Raw genomic sequence first — 8,974 nt, forward strand, 5'->3', positions numbered from 1 at the left:
CGATTGGATTTAGATTTGGACTTTGACTGGGCCATTCTAACACATACTGTATGTTTCTTTTAAACCATTCCATTGTGGCCCTGGCTTTATGTTTAGGGTCATTGTCCTGCTGGAAGGTGAACCTCCGCCCCAGTCTCAAGTCTTTTGCAGACTCCAAGAGGTTTTGTTCCAAGATTGCCCTGTATTTGGCTCCATCCATCTTCCCATCAACTCTGACCAGCTTCCCTGTCCCTGCTGAAGAGATGCGCCCCCGAGCATGATGCTGCCACCACCATATTTGACAGTGGGGATGGTGTGGAGTGATGTGCAGTGTTGGTTTTCCACCACACATAGCGTTTTGCATTTTGGCCAAAAAGTTCCATTTTGGTCTCATCCAACCAGAGCACCTTCTTCCACATGGTTGCTGTGTCCCCCACATGGCTTGTGGCAAACTGCAAACGGGACTTCTTATGCTTTCTGTTAACAATGCCTTTCTTCTTGCCACTCTTCCATAAGAGCCAACTTTGTGCAGTTCACGACTAACCGTTGTCCTATGGACAGATTCCCCCACCTGAGCTGTAGATCTCTGCAGCTCGTCCAGAGTCACCATGGGCCTCTTGACTGCATTTCTGATCAGCGCTCTCCTTGTTCGGCCTGTGAGTTTAGGTGGACGGCCTTGTCTTGGTAGGTGTACAGTTGTGCCATAATCCTTCCATTTCTGAATGATCGCTTGAACAGTGCTCCGTGGGATGTTCAAGGCTTTGGAAATCAAATCTTTTCGTAGCCTAAGCCTGCTTTAAATTTCTCAATAACTTTATCCCTGACCTGTCTGGTGTGTTCTTTGGACTTCATGGTGTTGTTGCTCCCAATATTCTCTTATACAACCTCTGAGGCCCCAGGGCCGGCCCTAGACTTTTTGCCGCCTGAGGCAAAATTAGAAAAAAAATCGCTCCCCCCCCCCCCCCGTGGGTGGGGGGGGGGGGGGTGGTGGTGCCGCCGAGCTGGAGGGGTAGCTAGCAGAAAGGGGGTATTGGGCCTAGCGGCGGGGAGGGGGGTCGGACCCCCCCCTCCCTCGCCTGGGTCCCCCGATCTGCGCTCCTTCTCCAGCGTAAAGTACCAGCCAACCTGCATATGAGAAGAGGCAACGGGCGGGGGAATCACTCACCTTCCGCGTTCCATCGTGCGCTCCACCGACGTCACTTCCTGCAAGGCCGTCCACTTACAATACAGTGGGCGGCGTTGCCGGAAGTGACGTCAGTGGAGCACGCGATGGAACGTGGAAGGTGAGTGATTCCCCCGCCCGTTGCCTCTTCTCATATGCACGCTGGCTGGTACTTTACGCTGGAGGAGGAGCGCAGATCGGGGGACCCAGGCGAGGGAGGGGGGGGGTCCGACCCCCCTCCCCGCCGCTAGGCCCAATACCCCCTTTCTGCCCGCTACCCCTCCAGCTCGGTGGGCGGCCCCAGCGTCCATGGACGGGCGGGTGCCGCCCCCCCAGATCTGCCGCCTGAGGCAAATGTTTCACCCCGCCTCATGAGCGGGCCGGCCCTGTGAGGCCCTCACAGAGCAGCTGTATTTGTACTGACATTAGATTACACACATGTGCACTCTATTTAGTCATTAGCACTCATCAGGCAATGTCTATGGGCAACTGACTGCACTCAGACCAAAGGGGGCTGAATAATTACGCACACACCACTTTGCAGTTATTTATTTGTAAAAAATGTTTGGAATCCACTGGCGCACCGAAGGGGTTGTTCCGGGTGTCTGGAACCTCCCCCCTGTACTTAGACCGGAAGTGGGGCTGCCGTGTATGCAGCCATGGGGCATCGCCTCCCAGGGCAGACAAACGGCTGTGCAGCAAGATCATTTTGTAAAGGGGCCCATGAAGTATGACCAGAAGGTCATGTCACAGTCATCGCAGCCAGAGCACAGCACAGCTCAGCTCTGTTCTAATTCCTGCTCTTTGTGTGACGCCCCTCCCCCGTCTGGCTGCAGAGTGGCAAGTTTGGATTTCTCTGAGAGACAGCCACTCGCTCGTCTAGCAATGGATCTGCAGAGCAGAAGGGTTAGAGATGGTCGGGAGTGCTGTGCTGCAGCTGGGAGCGTCTCTAGCAGGGAGAGGTGACAGCCGAGCAGAGCCCGCTGTGTAAGCTGGATCATTAACTGTTTATTTGCAGTCTGACTTTAATCTGTTATCTCTGCCTGTGTCCCCCTGACCCCCTCCCTCTCTTTCATGTCTTAATTAGCTTCCTCTGCATGTCCCAGCCAAACAGAAGGTCCGTACACACGCCGGACTTTAGGCAACGACGGGTCCGTCGTTGCCTCCCGCTGGGTGGCGTGCCAGCGACAGTCCGGCGTGTGTACGCTCTGTCGTCAGACTGATACGGCTGTTTCTGAGCGATCCGCCCGGCGATCGCTCAGAAACAGCCGTATCAGTCTGACGACAGAGCGTACACACGCCGGACTGTCGCTGGCACGCCCATCCAGCGGGAGGCAACGACGGACCCGTCGTTGCCTAAAGTCCGGCGTGTGTACGGACCTAGAGAGCTGAAGACTGAGCCTGGTTAGAAATCGCCCTGCCATTATTCATCTCCCTCTCAAGCTCTCTTGTGTCTCTTCAACTTTATCTTCCCCTCTCTCTTATGCCCCCCTTTTCTCTTTTCCACATCTATCTCCCTCCCAATTCTCATATCTCTTTACTTTCACACAGTCCCTATTATTATTATTGAGGTGCCAATGTATGGGCAGAGCGGCCAAGACAAGAGACAGATCTCTCTCTGATCGGAGAAAGATCTGTTATCTGCCCACACACCACAGGCCAAAATTCTGATCGATTTCAGTATGAAATCTCTTAGGAATCATCCTCGTGACGCTGCATCCGCCACCTCACCGTTGTCCCCACCCTTGAGGTAAAATGTGCCCCCCCTCTGGGCCCCATGCTGTATACTTTACTTGTGGTTTTCTGCCGATGGCTCTGTCTGCCTCCAAAACACACGCCCCACGTGGTTGCCGGCATATATGTGGGCGCGTGTAATGTCACAAATATGCCAGCAACAACGCGGGTTGTGTGTCTGAGGACAAAACCCGGAGCCAGCGGCGGACACCGCCAAGTAAAGTATACTGCAGGGGTGGGAATGGGGTGGGCACTTTTTACATTAGGGGGGTTTTGTTGCTCATCCCGATATTGCATACCGTTACGCACCTGATCGAGTATGTCAGCCCTATGTCATGCAGCATGTCCGACCGATAGATGCAACCAATTTGGGACAGAAATTGGACACATCGTCCGTCGATCGAACACGCTCTTGATTTTTATCTGAATCAATAATCTAATTGGATGGTCGATCGACAGGTTGCCTGATGTATGGCTACCTTTACTATCTTCCTCTACTCTGTCCATTTCTTTTTATCTCTCTTATACCCTCCTCAATCCTCCTCCCATTGCCCCCCCCCCCCCCACCCCATCTTGAAAAAAGTAATCAGCAATGGCTCATTGTAAATGCATCTAAACAAGCACATGTCCCTAGCACTTTGCAGTGTACATAACTGTGTTACTAGTCTAATATGAAACCATATAATTAATATGTATTTATATAGCATTGACATTTTCAGCAGCACTTCACAGAGTACATAGTCATGTCCTTGCCATAGTCATATATGGTATCCTACCATATTAATATTATGTATTTATATAGCACTGGCATCTTCAGCAGCACTTTACAGTGTACATATTCAAGTCACTGACTGTCCTCAGAGGAGCTCACAATCTAATCCCACCATAACCATAGTCTAATGTCCTACCATATTATTATTATTATTATTATTATGTATTTATATAGCACTGACATCTCCTGCAGCACATTACAGAATACATAGTCATGTCACTGACTGTCCTCAGAGGAGCTCACAATCTAATCCTACCATAGTCATAGTCTAATGTCCTACCATATTATTATTATTATGTATTTATATAGCACTGACATCTCCTGCAGCACATTACAGAGTACATAGTCATGTCACTGGCTGTCCTCAGAGGAGCTCAGTCTAATCCTACCATAGTCATAGTATAATGTCCTACCATATTATTATTATGTATTATATAGCACTGACATCTTCTGCAGCACATTACAGAGTACATAGTCATGTCACTGACTGTCCTCAGAGGAGCTCACACTCTAATCCTACCATAGTATAATGTCCTACCATATTATTATTATGTATTTATATAGCACTGACATATTCTGCAGCACATTACAGAGTACATAGTCATGTCACTGACTGTCCTCAAAGGAGCTCACACTCTAATCCTACCATAGTCATAGTGTAATGTCCTACCATATTATTATTATGTATTTATATAGCACTGACATATTCTGCAGCACATTACAGAGTACATAGTCATGTCACTGACTGTCCTCAGAGGAGCTCACACTCTAATCCTACCATAGTCATAGTCTAATGTCCTACCATATTATTATTATGTATTTATATAGCACTGACTTCTCCTGCAGCACATTACAGAGTACATAGTCATGTCACTGACTGTCCTCAGAGGAGCTCAGTCTAATCCTACCATAGTCATAGTGTAATGTCCTACCATATTATTATGCATTTATATAGCCCTAAAAGTGACCCTGTAGTGTGTGGGAGTGGGGAGACACACACACACACACACACACACACACTACAGGTTCACTTTAGGATTTAGATACTGGGCTGCAAGTTCATCTTTCATGCATATCCCCACATGCCCCTCCCCCACCAGTCACTTTTATGGTTCAGATGTCCGCCTTGCGTGCAGATCCTCAATGCCTACCAACACTCCACCACAGGGTTACTTTAATTTAGGGTTTAGGTGGCAGGTTATATATATTTCGGCAAAATACTACTCCATCGTGTGTAATTTGTAGGGAAACACTGCCCATTCGTGTGTATTTTGTAGGGAAACACTGCCCATCGTGTGTATTTGTAGGAAACACTGCCCATCGTGTGTATTTTGTAGGGAAACACTGCCCATCGTGTGTATTTTGTAGGGAAACACTGCCCATCGTGTGTATTTTGTAGGGAAACACTGCCCATCGTGTGTATTTTGTAGGGAAACACTGCCCATCGTGTGTATTTTGTAGGGAAACACTGCCCATCGTGTGTATTTTGTAGGGAAACACTGCCCATCGTGTGTATTTTGTAGGGAAACACTGCCCATCGTGTGTATTTTGTAGGGAAACACTGCCCATCGTGTGTATTTTGTAGGGAAACACTGCCCATCGTGTGTATTTTGTAGGGAAACACTGCCCATCGTGTGTATTTTGTAGGAAAACGCATGCGCTGTAGTGCACAGCTTGCCAAAAGAGACCTTTCAGGAATCCCCCCCTTGAAAATCCTGGGTTTGCCCCTGGAATCATGTATGATTTTCGACCCACTTCTCACATGTACACCACTTTGTGTTGGTCTTTCAAGTGGAATTCCAATAAAATTGATTCATGTTTGTGGCAGTAATGTGACAAAATGTGGAAAACTTCAAGTGGGGCCGAATACTTTTGCAAGCCACTGTAGTCCAACATCAGGAGCTGTGGGTCCTTTCTGGGCCCCTTTGTAAATCTTAGAGACTTTGGTTCTCCATGGCTCAGCTAAATACTCTGTAGCACAATCAAGGCTGAATAAATAGTGACGAGTTCCGTGTGACCTCAGATTCCCTCACTGATGGCTCGGTGCCGCAGAGTCACTGACAAGGTGGACTTTGGATCAGGAGATGATCCGTATCAGAGCAAACAGTCCGTCACGGTGTAGCTGTTACATAACAAAGGTGTGGCGTAGATATCAGAAGATGGGCCCTGATGATAAATAACGCAGAATAAACTTGTATTATGTATTCTGGAGCCATTTTGAGATTCTCCATTGAATCAGGACTGCAGTGTGAAATCCTTACTCCAGCCAGCCATAGGCAGCCTAGGATGGGCACACTGCTATAGTGGACACTGGCTCTCTGTTATTTCATATACAGATGAAACTCGAAAACTTTGAATATCGTTTGAAAGTCAATTTTTTTCAGTAATTCAACTTAAAAGGTGAAACTAATCAGTGAAATAGACTCCTTACATGCAATGTGAGATACTTCAAGCCTCCCCGTGTGCAGGTCAGTGATAGGGAGGGGTGTGTGAGAGGGATACCTGCACACGGTGCCCCCTGCTGGTCACATAATATACTATGATTGTGTGCGACTGAGCTCCCTCTCCTGTCTATGGCCATATTTTTCAGCTCTTGCTAGATTTAGTACCTCAGACACGGTGCAAGTATTTGCATCTTTTCATTGGCTGACAGGCTGTCTGCTGACAAATTTAAATTGCAATTTTCTGTTCTTGAAGTGAGCATTTACTGTTTACTCTGGTGTAAAAGACTACTTTTTAACCCTTGAAAATCTTCTGAAAAGTCAGGGGGTGTCATTGATGCCGGGTGATTCGCCCTATCCTGTTACCCCGCCTCTCAGATTTCGCTGCTGAGGACTGTAGTGAAGCGGCGCAGGCGCATATGTGCGAGATCCTATCCTGTTACCGCCTCTCAGATCTCGCTGCTGAGGACTGTAGTGAATCGACGCAGGCGCACATGTGCGAGATCTTATCCTGTTACCGCCTCTCAGATCTCGCTGCTGAGGACTGTAGTGAAGCGGCGCAGGCGCATATGTGCGAGATCTGAGAGGCAGAGAAGGAGGTAAATAGGATACAAGGGCGGGGCCAGACGGGTGAAAGAGGCGTGTTTTATGGGCACGGCACGTTCTATTCTTCCATACCGCTCTGATAAACAGGGAGACCCAGAGAGCTGACCAATCCACTTAGGGAGAGGGAGAGTTGACCAATCCAACCAGTCAGTCGCCTGTATACTGTTATATACTGGGTACCACATACAGTACAGCACCAGTATCTGTTCATACATAGCACCAGTATATGTTTTTAAATTTTTATTTGGTGTGCGTTTGAAGAGTCTTATACGGCAAGTATATCCAAAACTCTATATTTTAACTGGAAAAGTTGCGGGGTCGTCATACGCCGAGTCGTCTTACACGCCCAGTTCTCTTATATGCCGGTATATACGGTACTTCTTGTGTTTTGCAACAGAATTGACCCAACAGCCAACATTACCCACTAACTTATGAATGCTAAAAAAGGACTTTTACTGAAAGGTAGTAGTAGAGGGGAAAAAAAATAATCCATTTGTTGCAAACCGAGAAGTTAGAGAATATATAATATATAATATATAATTCATTCATGTTATTTGATCCTGGTGAGCATCTTTACTGCTGGCAGACACACACACACAATATAAATATCAACAACTTCCCTCATCCACAAACACGCCCACTAACCATGCACATTGTTAGGGCAAGAGATTCAGGTCACGTCTGTTGTAATTGTTTCTGCATTTCCCACCTGCCCAAGTTCAGTAGGTTTTATCAGGAATCAAGTGAGCATCGATGAAGCCAAATATCTTGTACTGCTTTATGCGCTGACACGTTATGCTACCCTTCTGACCCGCCCTCCCCAATCGCAGCTGTGACTGGAGACAGTGGATCAGAAGACAAAGAAGCAGAGCATGCTCCGTCCACTCCGCCCTCCCTGTATGGCCACACCCCCACTGTGCAAAGCAGCCATGGCTGGGGCGTTCTGTGCATGCGTGCTCCATAAATGTCTCCCGTGCACAAGCGGGGGGGGGGGGGGCACAAGGGAGCCCCTCCACACAGGAGGACCAGTAAGAGCAAGGAGGCGGGGACTGTATCTATAAAAATTAAAGTGTAAATCCATTTTTGACAAATGTTTGAGTTTTGGGACCCTGTGCGATTTGCATAAAACGTAATTCTGCTGTTATTACAGTACAGAAGCCATCTGTAAGCACTGCTGAAAGTAGAAACGGATTATTACCTAAACTGCAGTATAGTAAGACGGCCACTAGATGTCACTGTCTTTAAAATGTGATGATGATCTCTTTGGTATTGTTATTTCCTGTGTTCACTCTGTGTGCCTCTCCGTTCTCAGTAAGCTGTGTTTCCTGATGGTGGTGTACAATATATATCTGCATGTTTTTCCTCAGTAAAGAGTTCTAACTCGTTATACTGGGTGCCTGTCTGCATGTACAGGCCACCTCTGCCCCATCAAGCACATTTATAAGAAGGGAAACCGGAAATCAGGTATGAAAATGCGTTCTGTTGCTGTCACACAGCTCCCAGGCAGTGTAATGTGATATGGCCAGCAGTCAGGGCACTACAGAGGCCTCAGGAAGATGAGGTAAAGTCCACAGAGAACCGATAAGGGTGACACGCAGTGACACAGCGACGTCTGTAGAGGAGCCGGAATCACCAGGCAGGTCAGGGCAATAGAGAGGCCTCAGGAAGATGAGGTAAAGTCCACGGAGAGCAGATAAGGGTGACACAGCGACGTCTGTAGAGGAGCCGGAGTCACCAGGAGTCAGGACACAACAGAGGCCTCAGGAAGATGAAGTAAAGTCCACGGAGAGCAGAGAAGAGTGACAACGACGTCTCTAGAGGAGCCGGAGTCACCGGGCAGGTCAGTGACATCCATCCCGTCCCTCTCGTGTCTGCGCTGTCACCGGCCTGTACTCACTAAGCAATGTGCGGACAGCCCAAGGTAAGTGTGTCAGGAAGCAGGAGAGTGTTGTGCCGTGCTAGCCATCAGTAAAGGCAAGGAACAGGAAAACTACACAACACATGTTCAGCGTACACATTGCTTAGTTCATACATGTAATGTTTGCCATTGCTTAGTACACACAGCTCAGCCTGTCTCCATACACAGAGGCCTGGTGCACACCAAAAACCGCTAGCAGATCCGCAAAATGCTAGCAGATTTTGAAACGCTTTTTCTTCATTTTCTGCAGCGTTTCAGCTAGCGTTTTGTGGTTTTGTGTAGCAGTTTTGGTGTAGTAGATTTCATATATTGTTACAGTAAAGCGGTTACTGAACAGCTACTGTAACAAAAACCGCCTAGCA

General features: G+C 47.9%; 1 protein-coding gene across 1 annotated transcript in view; it reads left to right on the forward strand.

Annotated features, from left to right (window-relative positions):
* Positions 1-1,844: 1,844 nt before the first annotated feature.
* LOC137545051 (probable N-acetyltransferase camello) overlaps positions 1,845-8,974 on the forward strand; it is a 47,103-nt gene continuing 39,973 nt past the window's right edge. Inside the window, exon 1 of the mRNA XM_068266159.1 lies at positions 1,845-2,128. The gene's annotated coding sequence lies outside the window, so the exon portion shown is untranslated. The remainder of the gene's footprint in view (positions 2,129-8,974) is intronic.

This window comes from Hyperolius riggenbachi, chromosome 1, assembly GCF_040937935.1.
Source record: "Hyperolius riggenbachi isolate aHypRig1 chromosome 1, aHypRig1.pri, whole genome shotgun sequence".
Taxonomy (NCBI): domain Eukaryota; kingdom Metazoa; phylum Chordata; class Amphibia; order Anura; family Hyperoliidae; genus Hyperolius; species Hyperolius riggenbachi.